At 34.9% G+C, this 14,446-nt stretch overlaps 1 protein-coding gene across 3 annotated transcripts in view; it reads right to left on the bottom strand.

Annotated features, from left to right (window-relative positions):
* EMC4 (ER membrane protein complex subunit 4) overlaps nucleotides 1–13,965 on the bottom strand; it is a 51,354-nt gene extending 37,389 nt beyond the window's left edge. The window contains exon 1 of one of the 3 annotated variants that reach the window (XM_089104607.1): nucleotides 13,894–13,965. The gene's annotated coding sequence lies outside the window, so the exon portion shown is untranslated. Of the gene's footprint in view, nucleotides 1–7,869; nucleotides 8,006–13,064; nucleotides 13,204–13,893 lie in introns of those variants that run through there. The other 2 variants (XM_089104608.1, XM_089104609.1) reach the window with 2 other exon arrangements.
* Between the last annotated feature and the right edge of the window lie 481 nt (nucleotides 13,966–14,446).

Here is a 14,446-nt window from a genome sequence, read left to right as displayed (position 1 = left end):
CAGACTTGTTGACATCTTGCACTTCAAGTCACCTTTAGATGACTAGAGAAGAGAGTTGAATAAGTTGTACCAAACTAGGGTATTCTAGAACGGGTAAGAAACAGAATAAGAAACAAGGATTTCAGAAGGAGACAGCCCCCCCCCCCTGCCGCATATACAGAATAATTTCTATTCAAATAGGTCTCAAAACTGTTTCTTACTTTCAGTCAAAAAAACACCAGTTTTTAAAATTTAATTTCTGATAGTTTTCAACATCACGCCCAAGCCTAACTAAGAAATAATATGGGGTACTGGCCCCTTAGAAGCTTTGCTAATTGCTGTTAAAATGTATCTTAAAAATAATTGTAAATTGATTAGTACCGCCCAAAGTTTTCAGTTTTTCTGCCTAAGAATTAAAATATTGGATTGCTATTTCATGTTGGAAAAAATTTGAATATACTAAAAAAATTGCAACAAATAGTATTTTCGTTAAATAAGTCTTCATAAATATTTCTACAGTGGAATTTTGGCTGTATGAAAAAGGGTATGGCTTCATCCATCAAAACCCCTACAATAGATTCCCTGACCAACAAATACATTACCTATCTATATTTAAAAACACTGAAATGTTTCATATTAACAGAAAAGAGAATTATTAGCACGTAAAATTGTTGAAAACAAGATTCCTAGCAGCATTTGCCATCCCCCAACGAAATTTTCTAGCAGGGTTCATGATGGCCCACCTCACTTTTCCACCTCTCGGCTGATAGGCTGTGTCTCGTGAAATTAGATGTCCTACAGCTCCTAAATGCATCAACTGTGGAGGTGACTACCAGTCTACAAATCATAACTTATGTCCTAAATATATCCAATGGGCTAAAGTTTTAAGGATAGACCATCAAGAAAATGTCCCATTTCCTATAGCTGCTATGGAGCTGGCTAAGCATTCCAAAGTACCATCATATCCAAGAATTAATGAGGCTAAGAAAGAAGCCTTTTATCCAACCCTTGACCATGCATTCCCAAAAATAACCAAAATCAGGTTATCTTATCTCCAATTGAGATATCCATCCCTCAGCAGGGTATTGAGCTCCCTAATTTAATCAAAGCAAGCCCAGCTCTCAAAAATCCTAGATTTAGTCAGAAATCGTGGGCTGAAAAAGTAGCAGCATCTCCTAATATATCCTCTCAAGCAAACACTGCTCAAAATAGAGACAGTCCTTATATGACAAAACTAATTAAATATATAGCTTCAGCGGATCAAATCATCCAATCAAATTTGCCTAAAGCCCTAAAAGCCACTTTAACTAAAGATATTGCTAAATACTACTTTTCTAATTCTATATTTGATGAGATAGGAAAGGACTTATCTTCATTTCTCACCAAATATAGAGCATGTCGCCTATTCAACTCAACCCATGGCAATTAAACTACAGATCCTACAATGGAATTGTGTCTTGCTTTATTCAAATAAACTTAGTGATCTCATTCATTATGCATCTAAGAATAATATTGATATTATCTGTCTACAAGAGACCAATCTTCATCAGTTTTAGAAAATTAAAATGCCTGGCTACAAGTGCTATAGGAGTGACATATCTACCAATAGAAAGGGAGAAAGAGTTGCCATCTTTGTTCGTGATTCAGTCCCTCATTCCCCTCAACCATTAAATCTTTACAGGGATGAAATTGATATCATAGGTATTATACTTAACCTGACTAATGGTAATAATCTTGTCATTAAATGATTGTATAATCCATGTGGATAGAATGATATCCAGAAGGTTTTGAATTCAGAACTTTCTGGAAATAATTCTTTTATCTATGGTGATTTTGATGCGCAGAGCCCACTTTGGGAACAAATAGCATATAGTAACAAAGCAGGAAGAGGCATTGAGAATATTTTGTCCAATATTCCAGATACCTTGATGTTCACTCCATTTAATTTCCAAACCCAGTATAATATTTCATCTGATACTTTCTCTACTATTGACTTGCTACTGGGTCCATCTTTATATTATGATCAAGTTCAGATGGTAAAGGTTACCTCTCTGCAATCCAATCATTAATTGACAATGTATGCTATTCACCCAAACCAAACATAGCAACTTTTAACAACTCCAAAGGCAATTGGCCCCAGTTTCGGGAAATTTTGAAGGAAGTAGATCTTTACTTTTTATCAACTAATTGTGACGTTATTGCTATTAAGTCCAATATGAAATCCATTCTGTTACATTCAGCTAAATCTTCCATAACCATGACTAAGTCATTTCTTATAATGGTTCCAAGAGACCCAAGAATTGGTGGAATGAGTAGTGCATGGTTGCATTACCGGTAAAAAGGAAGGTTTGTAATTGTTTCAAAAGAATCCTTCTCCATCTACAGCAATTTCCTATAAGCAAGGATGCGCTAAAATAAAATCGGTATGTAAGAAAGCTAAACAGTCTACATGGTCCAACTTTAGTGCAGGTATTAGCTTCATAAACTCAATTTCAAACTTACATAAATTCATAATCCAACTTAATAGTGTTCAGCAGTCTAATGATAACCGTAAATATGATGTCATGCAGGATGGAATTCCAGTTTCCTCAGATAAGATGAAAGCAAAAATTTTTTCTAGATATTTATAAAAATGATCGTTCTGATTCTCATTACCCTCAACCTCCATTTTGTAACCTTCCTCATACTGCTTTACATAAAAGTCCTTGTTGAAACCATTTTCCCTAGATGAATTTAATGCAGCACTTAGTTCTCTTAATATCAAGTCCTCCTCAGGTCATGATGGTATTTATATTAAATGGATTTTTTAGTCCCCAGAGGTTTTCCATAATGCCCTCTAAGTCTATATAACCTTGTTTGGTCAAGCCAACAGTTCCCATATGCTTAGAAGATTGCCCAGGTCTTTCCTGTTTTAAAACTTTCTTACCCATCTAGTTACCCCAAGTCTTACAGACCTATTTATGTTTTACCAGCCTTCAGTAAAGTCCTTGAAAGGCTTATTCTTTCAAGAATTGAGTGGTTTGCTTTTTCCATGAGAACAAACAGGCTTCAGGAAAGGACATAGCTCTGTGGATAACACCACTCGCCTTGAAATTGATTTTTGTAACTCCCTTAAAATAAGACAGGCCAAAATGGCAGTCCTATTTGACTGGTCAGATGTCTATGGAAATGTATTCTATGATAAATTAGTTAATTTTCTCAATGATATGGGCATTTCACTATTTTTCATTATTATTTATGAAGTCCTTTCTTGGTTATAAAAATTTTCAAGATCATGCTAATGAGTAAAGCAGAGATATAAACCCCATTACTTGAGGCCTCCCACATGGAGCGATTCTGAGTCCCCTTTTCTTCAATTCATAAGTTTGAGAATTCCAATTATCTCACTCATTGTTTGGCCTTTATGCAGATGATTTCATTATTTGGAAGTCTGGAAAGGATATTCAATTCAATTTATTTATAACCTGTCAAAACAAAAAAGGGCGCAAGTCCCCTAATGGCAGAGTACATAAGACAAACAAAAGAAAAAAACAAGAAAACTTATACACTGAACAAAAATAAGTAGTTTTTACAATCATAATAATCATAGACATAATCACAAATCATATATCATAATCACAAGATAAGAAATAAATCAAAATACATAAAAAAAACTCATAAAAATAAAGAAGACCAATCATGATTTAGTTTACTGGCGGAAGATTTAAAATCTTTTACTTTTTCTTATCAATAGTTGTCAAAGGTAAAATGAGCTTAAATTTTTGGGACAAAAAAGAGTTACTAATCCAAGGGGGCATATGTAGAACGAATTTAGCAAATTTAAAATAAATCCGATGAACAAGTTTTTTTTTTTTGTAGCAGGAAAAAATTGCCAAATAGGAGACAGAGCAAGAAGATGAGGCACAGTTAGACTATTATAAAGTTTATAAAGATGGAAACGACTAAGGTATGTAAAGTTGGAGACAAGTGACGCATAAGCTAACCTTGTCTTTTTTTCAATATATTGAATGGCAAGCTTAATAGTTTCCTTAATTGAATTTCCAATTGGCATTCCGAGGTAAGTAAGGCTTTTGAAGAGGGGGATACAAGTTTCAGTAAGTTGGAGGGATTTATAAGAGTATCCTTTGAGGTTGAAACCGACAGCTACAGTTGTATCCACATTAAAACTTAAGCCAATCTGCTGATATTCTAGTTTTAACTTCGAAAAAGTGCTCTCACAACCAGAGAAAGTGCGACTCAGTTTTAGGGTATCATCAGCATACATAAGTAAAGAGACGTCTAAACCCCCGTAAATACAGGTGGACTCAATAGAACTTTGAGCTGGAATGACTGAATTATTAAAAAGCGCGAGGGAAGTGAGAAATCCTTGTCTAACGCTCTTTAGCACATTAAAAAGCTCTGAACCGCGCTTCATTTTGGCACAAAGATGTTTATACATGTATTGAAGACACCTTATAACTGAGAAGTCAACGCCTCTCTTTAGAGCTTCTACCAAAATCTGGGCAAAAATAAACGAATCAAATGCTCTGGCAATGTCCGGTGCACATAGAACAATAAAATCCCCAGAACCTTCCACATCTGCAAGAACCTTAAAAAGCAAAAAAGAGCATGCTCACGACTAAGTTCTTTCTGAAAACCAAACTGATGCGCAGGCACAGAACACTTTTGGGAAATATCTTTAAGAATAATAGACTCAAATATTTTAAAAGTGGTGCTTGAGACAGTTATAGGCCAATATGATTGACAATCATTGAGATCGTTTTTCCCTTTTTTCAGTATAGGCGTAATCTGGCCAATACAAAACTGTTGCAGCACAATACCAGAAGAAATAGACATTTGAAAAAGTAACAAAAGGTGCTGCAACAAAAAACTACTACAATTTTCTAAGTGTTTAGCAGATATTAAATCAATACCAGCAGAAGATTTTTTCTTAATTTTTTTTTAGATTAAACTCAATATCAGACGGCGTCGCTATAAAAGCAGAACGAATAGAATTTGCAAGCAAACGGTAAAGTTCTTTTTCGTATTTACTTTCAGCAACAAAGTCTGGAGACAAAAACTCACTATTATAATAATTGATCCAGTTTTTTTTCTGGAATACTACTGACAGAATTCCGATCATTGCGTTTAAAAATTTTCCACAAAAGTGAAGGATCACCAGCTATCTTATCAACTTTTTTTTGAATCAACATTATTTTGTTGTCTTTAAGGGCTCTTGTGAACTTTCTTTTTGTCTTCAGACGCAATTCGTTTATTATACTGGAGCGCGGTTTATCAGATTCGTTCCAGATTCGGGGCCATAATTTAGCTGAATTACAAGCTGCAACAAGACTTTGATTTTTAGACCAGTCGGTGATTTCTGTTTTTTTGCGAACACGTCTAGATGGGACTGCACATTTTTCTGCGCATCGAAGCGCGTGGTTGATTTCTGCAAGATAAATCGTAATCTGTATTTCGATCTCGTACTCACTAATATAAGACCTGCATTCTGAACTAAGCAGGTGAAAAGGAACTTTAATTTTGTTGAGTAACATGTCACACTCGGACATAAATAACTGACAATCAACGTGACTCCATTCTTTAACATAAAACCACTTTCCCTCTTGCGGAGTTTTGCTTTCAACATTGCACTCAATTGTTGCACAAATAGGTAAGCGGTCAGAGTAGTAGCCTTCACGAAGTACAGTGGCTTGTTTGATCGAAAAGGAAGAAACAACATGATCGAGGTTCGAAGTTGAAGAGCTGGGGCCAACATAGGTATAGGATTCATTTTTGTCAATTAATCAATACGAAGGAGGAATGGAGCTCCAAAGGAGCTGACTTCTGGGGAGCGTTTTATCAGTCAAATCACAGTTAAAGTCACCTATTAATATCGAGCGAGTGACTGCGGATTTTGCGTTTTTCTTGATCAGTTTACACAGTTTCTTGCAAGCCCCTATAAACTTCGCCTCGGATTTGTCGTTACGATAGTTTGTTGGTAGGTAAACATTCATTATGGACGTGTTCAGATATCAAACTGCAAGAATATGATCCCCTGCTTTTATTAATTTACAGGGTAAGCAAGTCAAAATCACAAGGCTGCCGGGGGGGCATCCACAAGCTGCTGTTATTTTTGCTGGAGAGAGAAACATACTGTGCAATCCGACGAGATTTCAATCAATTCCCTTTTGTCTGCTGACAAAAAATGTTCTTGGAGGCAAGTAATATCAAATTACTTGAGTAACTGGGTCAAAATAGGAATTTCATCAGAAACTTTTCTGTTTATATTCCATGATATAATCGAAGTTGAATGCAGCATTATTTCAAAATCTGTTTTAGTAGAGATTGAGCTACGGGACACTTGTAGCTATAGCATGGATGATTAGTAGACTTAAATAGTGCACATTTTTTCAGTCTAGAACAAGGATCATTTTTAGAACTAGAGTGTCCTTTTTTGCTGCAAACTGAACAAATAGAAGAAGTTCTTGCACATGCCAGAAATATGTCCATAGGCTTGACATTTGTAGCACCTTGGAGGAAGAAATAAAAATTCTGAAACCTGAATCTTCTTGAAACCAATCACTGGCAGATTTGCTATCGCATTCATTAGATCAGTTTTTGACTCGAACTGCAACCTGAACGAGCAGGAGTGACCAATTTGCTTGGCAATAATGCATTTAGGAATTAGGGTTTGTATATCATCTTCTGGAAAATCAACCAGGATGCCTCTAATGATCCTGAAGTAGGCACCACTTTTAATCTTGGCCTTGATGTTTGGGCTACCACTCGCAAGAGCTTGTAGCACAGCTTCTGCATCTGCTTTTGAGGCAGTGACGACACGCCAGTTTACTTTATTTGGCTTTAGCTCGACAATTTTATCACAAGAATTCCCACATAACTTTTCAAGAAATTCCTTTCTGAGACCAGGCTTGTCTAAGTCACGAGGAGGAGTTTTCACTATAACTTCTCGCAAATTCAAGCTTATGGAAGTTAGCATGTTGTGTATAATCATACCTTCATATTGAAGGCAGCTTGCACCAATGGCAATTCATCTTGGAATCAGTTTCAATTGGAGTTCCCAAATTGGAGTCTGTATTCACCCTATGCATACCCCTTTAATGACACTCCGCCATGGGAAATGAGTCCACCTATTTGTCAAGCAGAACTTATTCCAATAAATAAAAACCAAATTCCCAATTCAGACTATTCTGGGTGAGCAGATTTCGATGTTGTACTCTAATCACAGGAAAATCTATTCTGATGGATCTGTTCAGGGTGAGAGAGCTGGAGCAGGAGTATGTATTCCATCACCGAATCTTAACCTTTTTTCACCCCTCCCTTTGGGATCTTCCATTTTGTCAGCTGAATTATGTGCCATTCGCTTGGCTCTAGATGTTCTCTTAAATTATAGCATTATGGAGGAGAATATTCTTTGCCTTTCTGGCTCCAAATCGGCAATACTGACTCCAAATGAAACATGTAAGCCATTCATTGAAGTGGCCTTGGATATTCACTTTGGTTAACAGAAGAAGTAGCATTTCTTCTGCACAACTAATTGTACTCATGAACTAAAATTTCATCACATTAGCAAAGTAGTAGACTGGATTGGCTCCAAAAAGCCCCATGTTCCATCCATTTTGTGAATACAATTATTTCCTATATTCTCATTAAAACTATTATGCAATCCTGATCTTTAATGCTTCAAGACTAAGATATTGGTAATCCTAAAGATTGGAAACAACTTCAATTTGTACAGAGCACACATTTAGAGAAGTAATATATTATCCAGCTTTGTGAGTGAGCTCTCATGCTGCTATTTTTTAAAACTTGTTCAAACTAAAAGCTCATTGAGTTTCAATCTTGCTATGTGAAAGTTTTCTTTTAAGTCCTTGTGGATAAGTTTTTACTTACTCTACTTCTCTTCAACTGAAAGCGAATACTTGTCCAAATCTTGCACAAATAGCCAAATTCTCTCCAAACTATTTATTTGTCAGTTGAAAGAATCTTAAAAGGGCTGGTAGCTATCAAGATGTACATACAGTTAAATCTGATAACAGGAAAGCTGGAATGTGGAAGATAAGTTGCCTAAAACAGCCACACTACAATGTAGCAGCAATTCTCTGTTTATTTTAGGGATTAGATTAGGCCAAAACTAATATCACAGCTTCAGAATGCAGGTGACTGCCAGTCTGCCCATCAATACTGTTCTCCAAGAAAATCAAATGGTGTTTTTTGTAGTTGTAGCATAGTAATCAACAAGTATCAAGCATGGAGTTGGGTATGCATTATTTTTACAATACCAATAACATTGGAGTGTACAACTACATCCATAAAGTAACAGCAGTTAGCTATGTACAGTATACTTCAGACTTTTAATACTTGCAGTAATAGAGTAAATATTGCAGTACTTTTGATATAATGGTACATATAAAATCATGGAGTATGATATTTATAGCAAGCATATAGCTTGCCACTGAATAAGATTACACTGTTAATTGTGATTCAGAAAACTATTGATATTTCTAACTGCAAGCTATAATAAGTTACATTTATTACTTTTCTGGAAATTTTACGTATAAAAATACTTTTTGGTCAAAGCAAAGCTGTCAAAACACAAGTTGTGCTGCTAAAGTGTTGACAGCTTTTGGAATTCTGCTACTGAAAGCTTTGGAACTTTTTGCATAACCGACTGCCACTATGCAGCATTACTTCCTCTGCAACTGGGAAGCCTGAAATAGGTTTTATTGACATTTATAAATTGATTAGCTTCTCAGAATTTTAAACTGATTGCAAATTGGTCTTCTTTGGGGCAAAGTCCTGTTTGGTGCCCCCAAATGGCACAAGACAGCACTTTAATGTGGCACAATCTTTATGGTCACTTAAAAAGGAACTTTAAATTTACATTCAATTGAGCTCTTTCCCAATTTGCTTGGATCCTTAATTTGATACAATCACCCTTTGAAAAAAAAACAAACATGCATCCACAATCTTTCTTCTAGAAAAAAGCAAAATTCTGCATTTTGTAGATTAGTGCTTGAAACCTCTATGGTGGGGTTCTCTGATATGATGTATCTAATAAAGGGATTCTCAATAATACTGCTTGCTTTTTTGGGGGTGTTTTCCCTTTTTTTCAAAAATCAGGCTAATTTTCACAGATTCATAGTTTTTGGTGGATAACAATAAACTGAATGAATTTTACACATTTAGAATCAGAATAGAAAGCCAGTTTTGCTGATGTTTCAATTGTCATCAAAATTATGTTTTTAGTTTTGGTGAATATTGGCCCACATTGCTCCTAGTTTATAATTTTTTATCATGAACTATTTGAAAAGATTCTCATGTAATCAATTTTTTTATTTGTACCTGTTCATTTTACTCAGTTGAATTGGACTATCAAATAAAGAGGGTCAATTTGACAGCTGGATTGCAAGTTTAAATTTAGTTTTTTGTTTGCTATTCTGTACTATTTTCAACTTTTCCAAAGATATAAGGGATTTCAGTTCAAGAGGAAGAGGAAGTTCTGTTATGAAAGAGACATATTTTACATGGCCATTATAAAATCAAAACAAGGTATCTACGCAGGCAGGGTGAGTTTTTAGTATCTCTACTCCTTCTGTAGCCTATTCTAAGGCTTAGGAAATTGGTTACTTTCCCATTATATGGGCCTTTCTAAAATGTCAAGTTTGGTTAATGAAATGAAATAGGATGAATGTACAATAGTTTAGATACAAATTTGGGCTATATATTTGCACATTAGGGGGGTGGGGGATATAGCATAGCATATATTAAATATGTAACCTTACCTAACGTAGGTACCTGCCCCCCCCCTAAACCCCAGAAAACCACAGTTTAATATTGTATATGCAATGAAAACCACGCTATCATTGCCTACTCTAAAGTGGTTAACATGTCAAAATGGTTTTATCATTGCCTACTCTACATCAGTTAACCCTAGAGGCCCATATAATGGGAAAGTACCAGAAATTGCATAAAAACAATTCTAAATCTGCTATAATCTTGGAAAGCAATGACTCTTTCTGCAATTTTGGTTTTATTCTGATTTTCTTTCACTATAGGTTTTTGACATAATGGTTTAAGATTAACTGCATAACAATTAAATATATTATTGAATTAATGGATTGATCCCTTTTCTAGGAATCTTTACAATTCAGAATTTGTTGAGCTTTGTTTCATTTTGTATGCAAAGTTAGTTGGTCTTTTTATTTGAGCATTTTGTTCTCTAAATGTCTTTAAAAACAAACTTATTCCTAAGAAAATGTGTCCTAAAATATAATCCCCTGCAACTACCCACCACTGCCATTCTGGTGTCTCCCTGCACCTGTGAAATTTTTGCAGGCACCCTTGATAGCACCACAAAAGATTACCTGGATAAAAGAATTCCTGTAGACTTGATTTTATGGGACCTTGCCAAGGCTTTTAATAAGGTACCACACAACCATCTCAGACTGTAACTTTTATGTGATCAAAAGGTTCATTTATTTTCTAACTGGTTGTACTCAGCAGGTTTGAATCTTCATTGCTAATGGTGATAAGATTTTCTCTAAGCAAAGTGATGTTCTAAGCAGTCCACCAAGGCACTGCTTTGGGACCTATCCCATTTCTCATATATTAATGATGTGGTGAATGAAACACCTGATGTTATCACTCTCTATACTGACAACTCTAAGCTGTTCATGCCCATAAATCAACAAAGTCTGCTGAGTGACCTTTATAAAATGTAAAAATGATCACAGTATTGGCTGAATGAATTTAAGATATCAGAGTAAAGTGTCCTTCTCTTTGGTAGCAACAATCCCCATTACCTATACACCATTTTCAATCCTAATTCACTGCCAAACTCAGTACTGAAGATAATTCCTGAAGAAAATCTTTTTAAATGGACCATAACTAGCTGCTCCTATACAGTATTTCTAAGGTTTTATAAGGCCGTATTAAGACCTGTTTTTGATTTTGGAACCTCCTTCTTTTAAGAAGGATACTAGACTAATTGAAGGAGTTCAAAGGATATCCATAAATTACCTATATAGAACAAACTACCACAGCTTCTATAGAACAAGAGAAAGGAATACATGCCAACACTTGTCTTTATATACTGTCATGGAGACATGACATAGGCCTAAACCTGCAAGTATAATGTATAACAGAATAACCCTTCTTTACAAAACATTCAAGTCAGAACAATACAAAAGACCACTCTTAGAAGCTGCTTAAATACCATGTCAATAACACCAAACTTTATTTAAAAAATTGAATAAAATCAAAGGAAACATAATAACCTGATTAATAAAAACTTGATACATATTATGGGCTAGATCTAAAGTGAGAATTAATTTCATAGGCTAGTTTTCTTGTTGTTTTATATATATTCTAGGGCTATATCTGGGATCATCAGAGGGATGAGGACATTGTCAGAAAAGTGACCATGGTGTTTGGAAAGAGCATAGCCTAATATAAGAAATATAACTTTACTGTATTCTGTCTTCTATCTTGTTGGTTTGCAGTTCCCATTAGGTTTATTTCTTATTTATTTATATCATTGCTTTTTTTTCTTTCAATATATATGTAGTAAGTGATTACAATAGTGAGTCCTGCCACAAACAAATCTGTATAGATTTTCAAATGGTAGGTCTGTTTGATGTGTTTTTTTTTTGTGAATATTGGTCTTTAATAAAAATGAATTTCTCCCTCTAGCCTAGCCTAATTTTATTCTATTAACATGCTTCCTTCCAAGCAGCCCTAGGCCTAAATCTCTGGTCTTACCCTGCTTTTATTTTATTAAGAAGTTCTTTTCTATGGAGCTGTCCAGATAGGATGCTAAAAAAAGAAACCTTGATAGCCTATGGCTTAAAATGAGAAAAGTTAACTTTTTCAAAAACTAGAATTTTTCAAAAGAAAATTTCAAAAATTAGAGCCAATGAAAAAAAAAATTAAAACCCATAATTTAGGTAAGCATTTTGGTAAATTTTTTGTTATTCATATTATTGACTTGTGAATAAAGTAAACATACCACTTGATGCCTTTTTTGTGCTCTTTCCAAGGTAAAATTCTACTTTAGCTACTTTTGGCTATCTTGGAAAGGGATTAGGTTAGGAAAATGAAACTTTCAGGGATGGGTCTACAGGCTAAAGTATCACAGAAAGGTATTTTGAAGTACCTACCTCAACTCCTTCCCCCTCTAGAGGGTCCTGGCCTTTGGTGACCTTTAAAAATATGTTTATTATAAAAGTGAAACCTTTCAAATAGATATTCTGCTTAAATCAATTACAACAAACTTGTTTCCAGCTGCACAACTTTGCTCACTCCCAATTTATAAGGTTTTAAAGATGTGCAAATACATTTCCTAAATTTTGAAGAAAAAAAACATTGATATGACAAAGTTCTACTCAAATAACAGGAAATGCATTTTCAGAATAAAGCCCAAGAAAAAGAAACTAATAACTGAAAATTAAGGCATAACATTTTTTTTGTCAAAATTTCAATAGGTATAGACCTATTATGTAGCCTAGGCAAACTCCAGGACCCTCTAGAGGGAGAAGGAGAGGAGATAGGTACTTCAAAATAACTTCCCAGGACTTATTTTACCCTGTAGACCCATTATTGAAAGTTTCATTTTTAACCTAACCCCTTTCCAAGATAGACAAAAGTAGAATTTTACCCTTTCCAAATATAATAATCATTTTGTTGGAAAAGAATTTTACCCCCATTCCTATATATACCAATTCAGGGTATATATTTGCACACTAGGGGGTGGGGTGGGGGTGGCTTAAAGTTTAAACTTACCTCCCATTTACATAAGAAATAAAATTTACCAACACCCCCCTCCCTAATGTGTAAACATATACCCTGAATTGGTATATATATGGGTGGGAGTAAAACTCCATTTCCAACAAAAATGATTATTATATTTGAAAAAGAGCATAAAAAAGGCATTGAGTGGTATGTTTACTTTATTTTTAAGTCAATAATATGAATAACAAAAATTTTGCCAGCATTTTTGCCAAAATGTAGGTTAGCACAGACATGTCATGTAGGCTGTGCAATCTTCTAAGCCCAAAACATGAGGAAAGGCTAAATAGCCAACTCACTTAGCAAGGTAGCCTACAATTTAGGCACTGGATCCATTCCTGAAAGGTACATTCACCTAATTCAATTACTTTCAAAGATAACATATAGCCCCTCAGCTAGACCTTTAACATGCCTAAAATACATCTTAAGGAAAAGGCTTTCGAATACTTAATTTTTCTTCTTCTTCTTCTATTTCACAGCAGGTGGGCTTTTCAGTAGTTACTATTTAGCCCTTTTCCTCTTGCTTCACTATGTGGGCTACAGAGCTACTGGCTTGGTTGCCTCTTATTTATTAGATATTCTCAGATATCTTTCAGTAGATCTTTTGACTCAAGGAGTTCAAATATAAGATAAAAGATGTCAATTTCTATGCTCTGTGCGTAGATATAGGTGGCTAGGTGGTAAAGTTCTACGAAATCATATTATTGAGTTAGGAATAAAGTGAATACACCATTCAATGCCTTTTTTATGCTGATTACAAATATAATAATCATTTCTATCGGAAATCAATTTCAGCCCCCCCCCCCCTATATATATAGGCCTACCTAACCTAGCCCAACCTAACCTAACCCTGAATTGGCATATATAGGGGGGGGCTGAAATTAATTTCCAATAGAAATGATTATTATATTCGTAATAAGCATAAAAAAGGCATCGAATGGTGTATTCACTTTATTCCTAACTCAATAATATGATTTCACAGAACTTTACCAGCTCTTGGTTGATAGTGAGATTTTGTGGTGTTTGAAACATTTTAACAGTTCACAAAGCAAGGTATGTTGTGCAGACTTCAGCATATTACATTCAAATAGGCAGTGGTCAATTGTTTCATTATTCATATTACAATACCTGCAAAGAGGGGACAGGGGAACTGAACTTCTTCTTCTTCTATTTAACAGCAGGCGGGCTTTTCAGTAAAACTATTTAGCCCTTTTCCTTTTGTTTCACTCTGTGGGCTACAGAGCTACTGGCTTGATTGCCTCATATTTATTAGATATATTCAGATATCTTTCAGCAGATCTTTTGACTCTAGGAGTTCAAATATAAGATGATAGATGTCGATTTCTATGCTCTGTGTGCAGGTATAGTTGGCTAGGCTCTTGGCTGATAATGGGATTTTGTGGTGTTTGAAGTATTTTAACAGTTTACAAAGCAAGGTATGTTGTGCAGACGTCAGCATATTACATTCAAATAGGCAATGGTCAATTGTTTCATTATTCATATTACAATGCCTGCAAAGAGGGGACAGGGGAATTGAGCGACTTGAATTAGAAAGCTTATATGAGAATGCAAGGAAATTTAGTCCATTTGTTCCAGAACGAATTCTATGATAAATTTTAGAAAGATACTTATTGGGAAAGGGGGAAAGGATAGGATAAATCTTATTAAAATTAATATCTGA

Source organism: Artemia sp. Qi Xiang Cuo, chromosome 18 (assembly GCF_049724085.1).
Source record: "Artemia sp. Qi Xiang Cuo chromosome 18, ASM4972408v1, whole genome shotgun sequence".
NCBI lineage: Eukaryota > Metazoa > Arthropoda > Branchiopoda > Anostraca > Artemiidae > Artemia > Artemia sp. Qi Xiang Cuo.
This window is presented reverse-complemented; position numbering and strand designations above follow the sequence as displayed.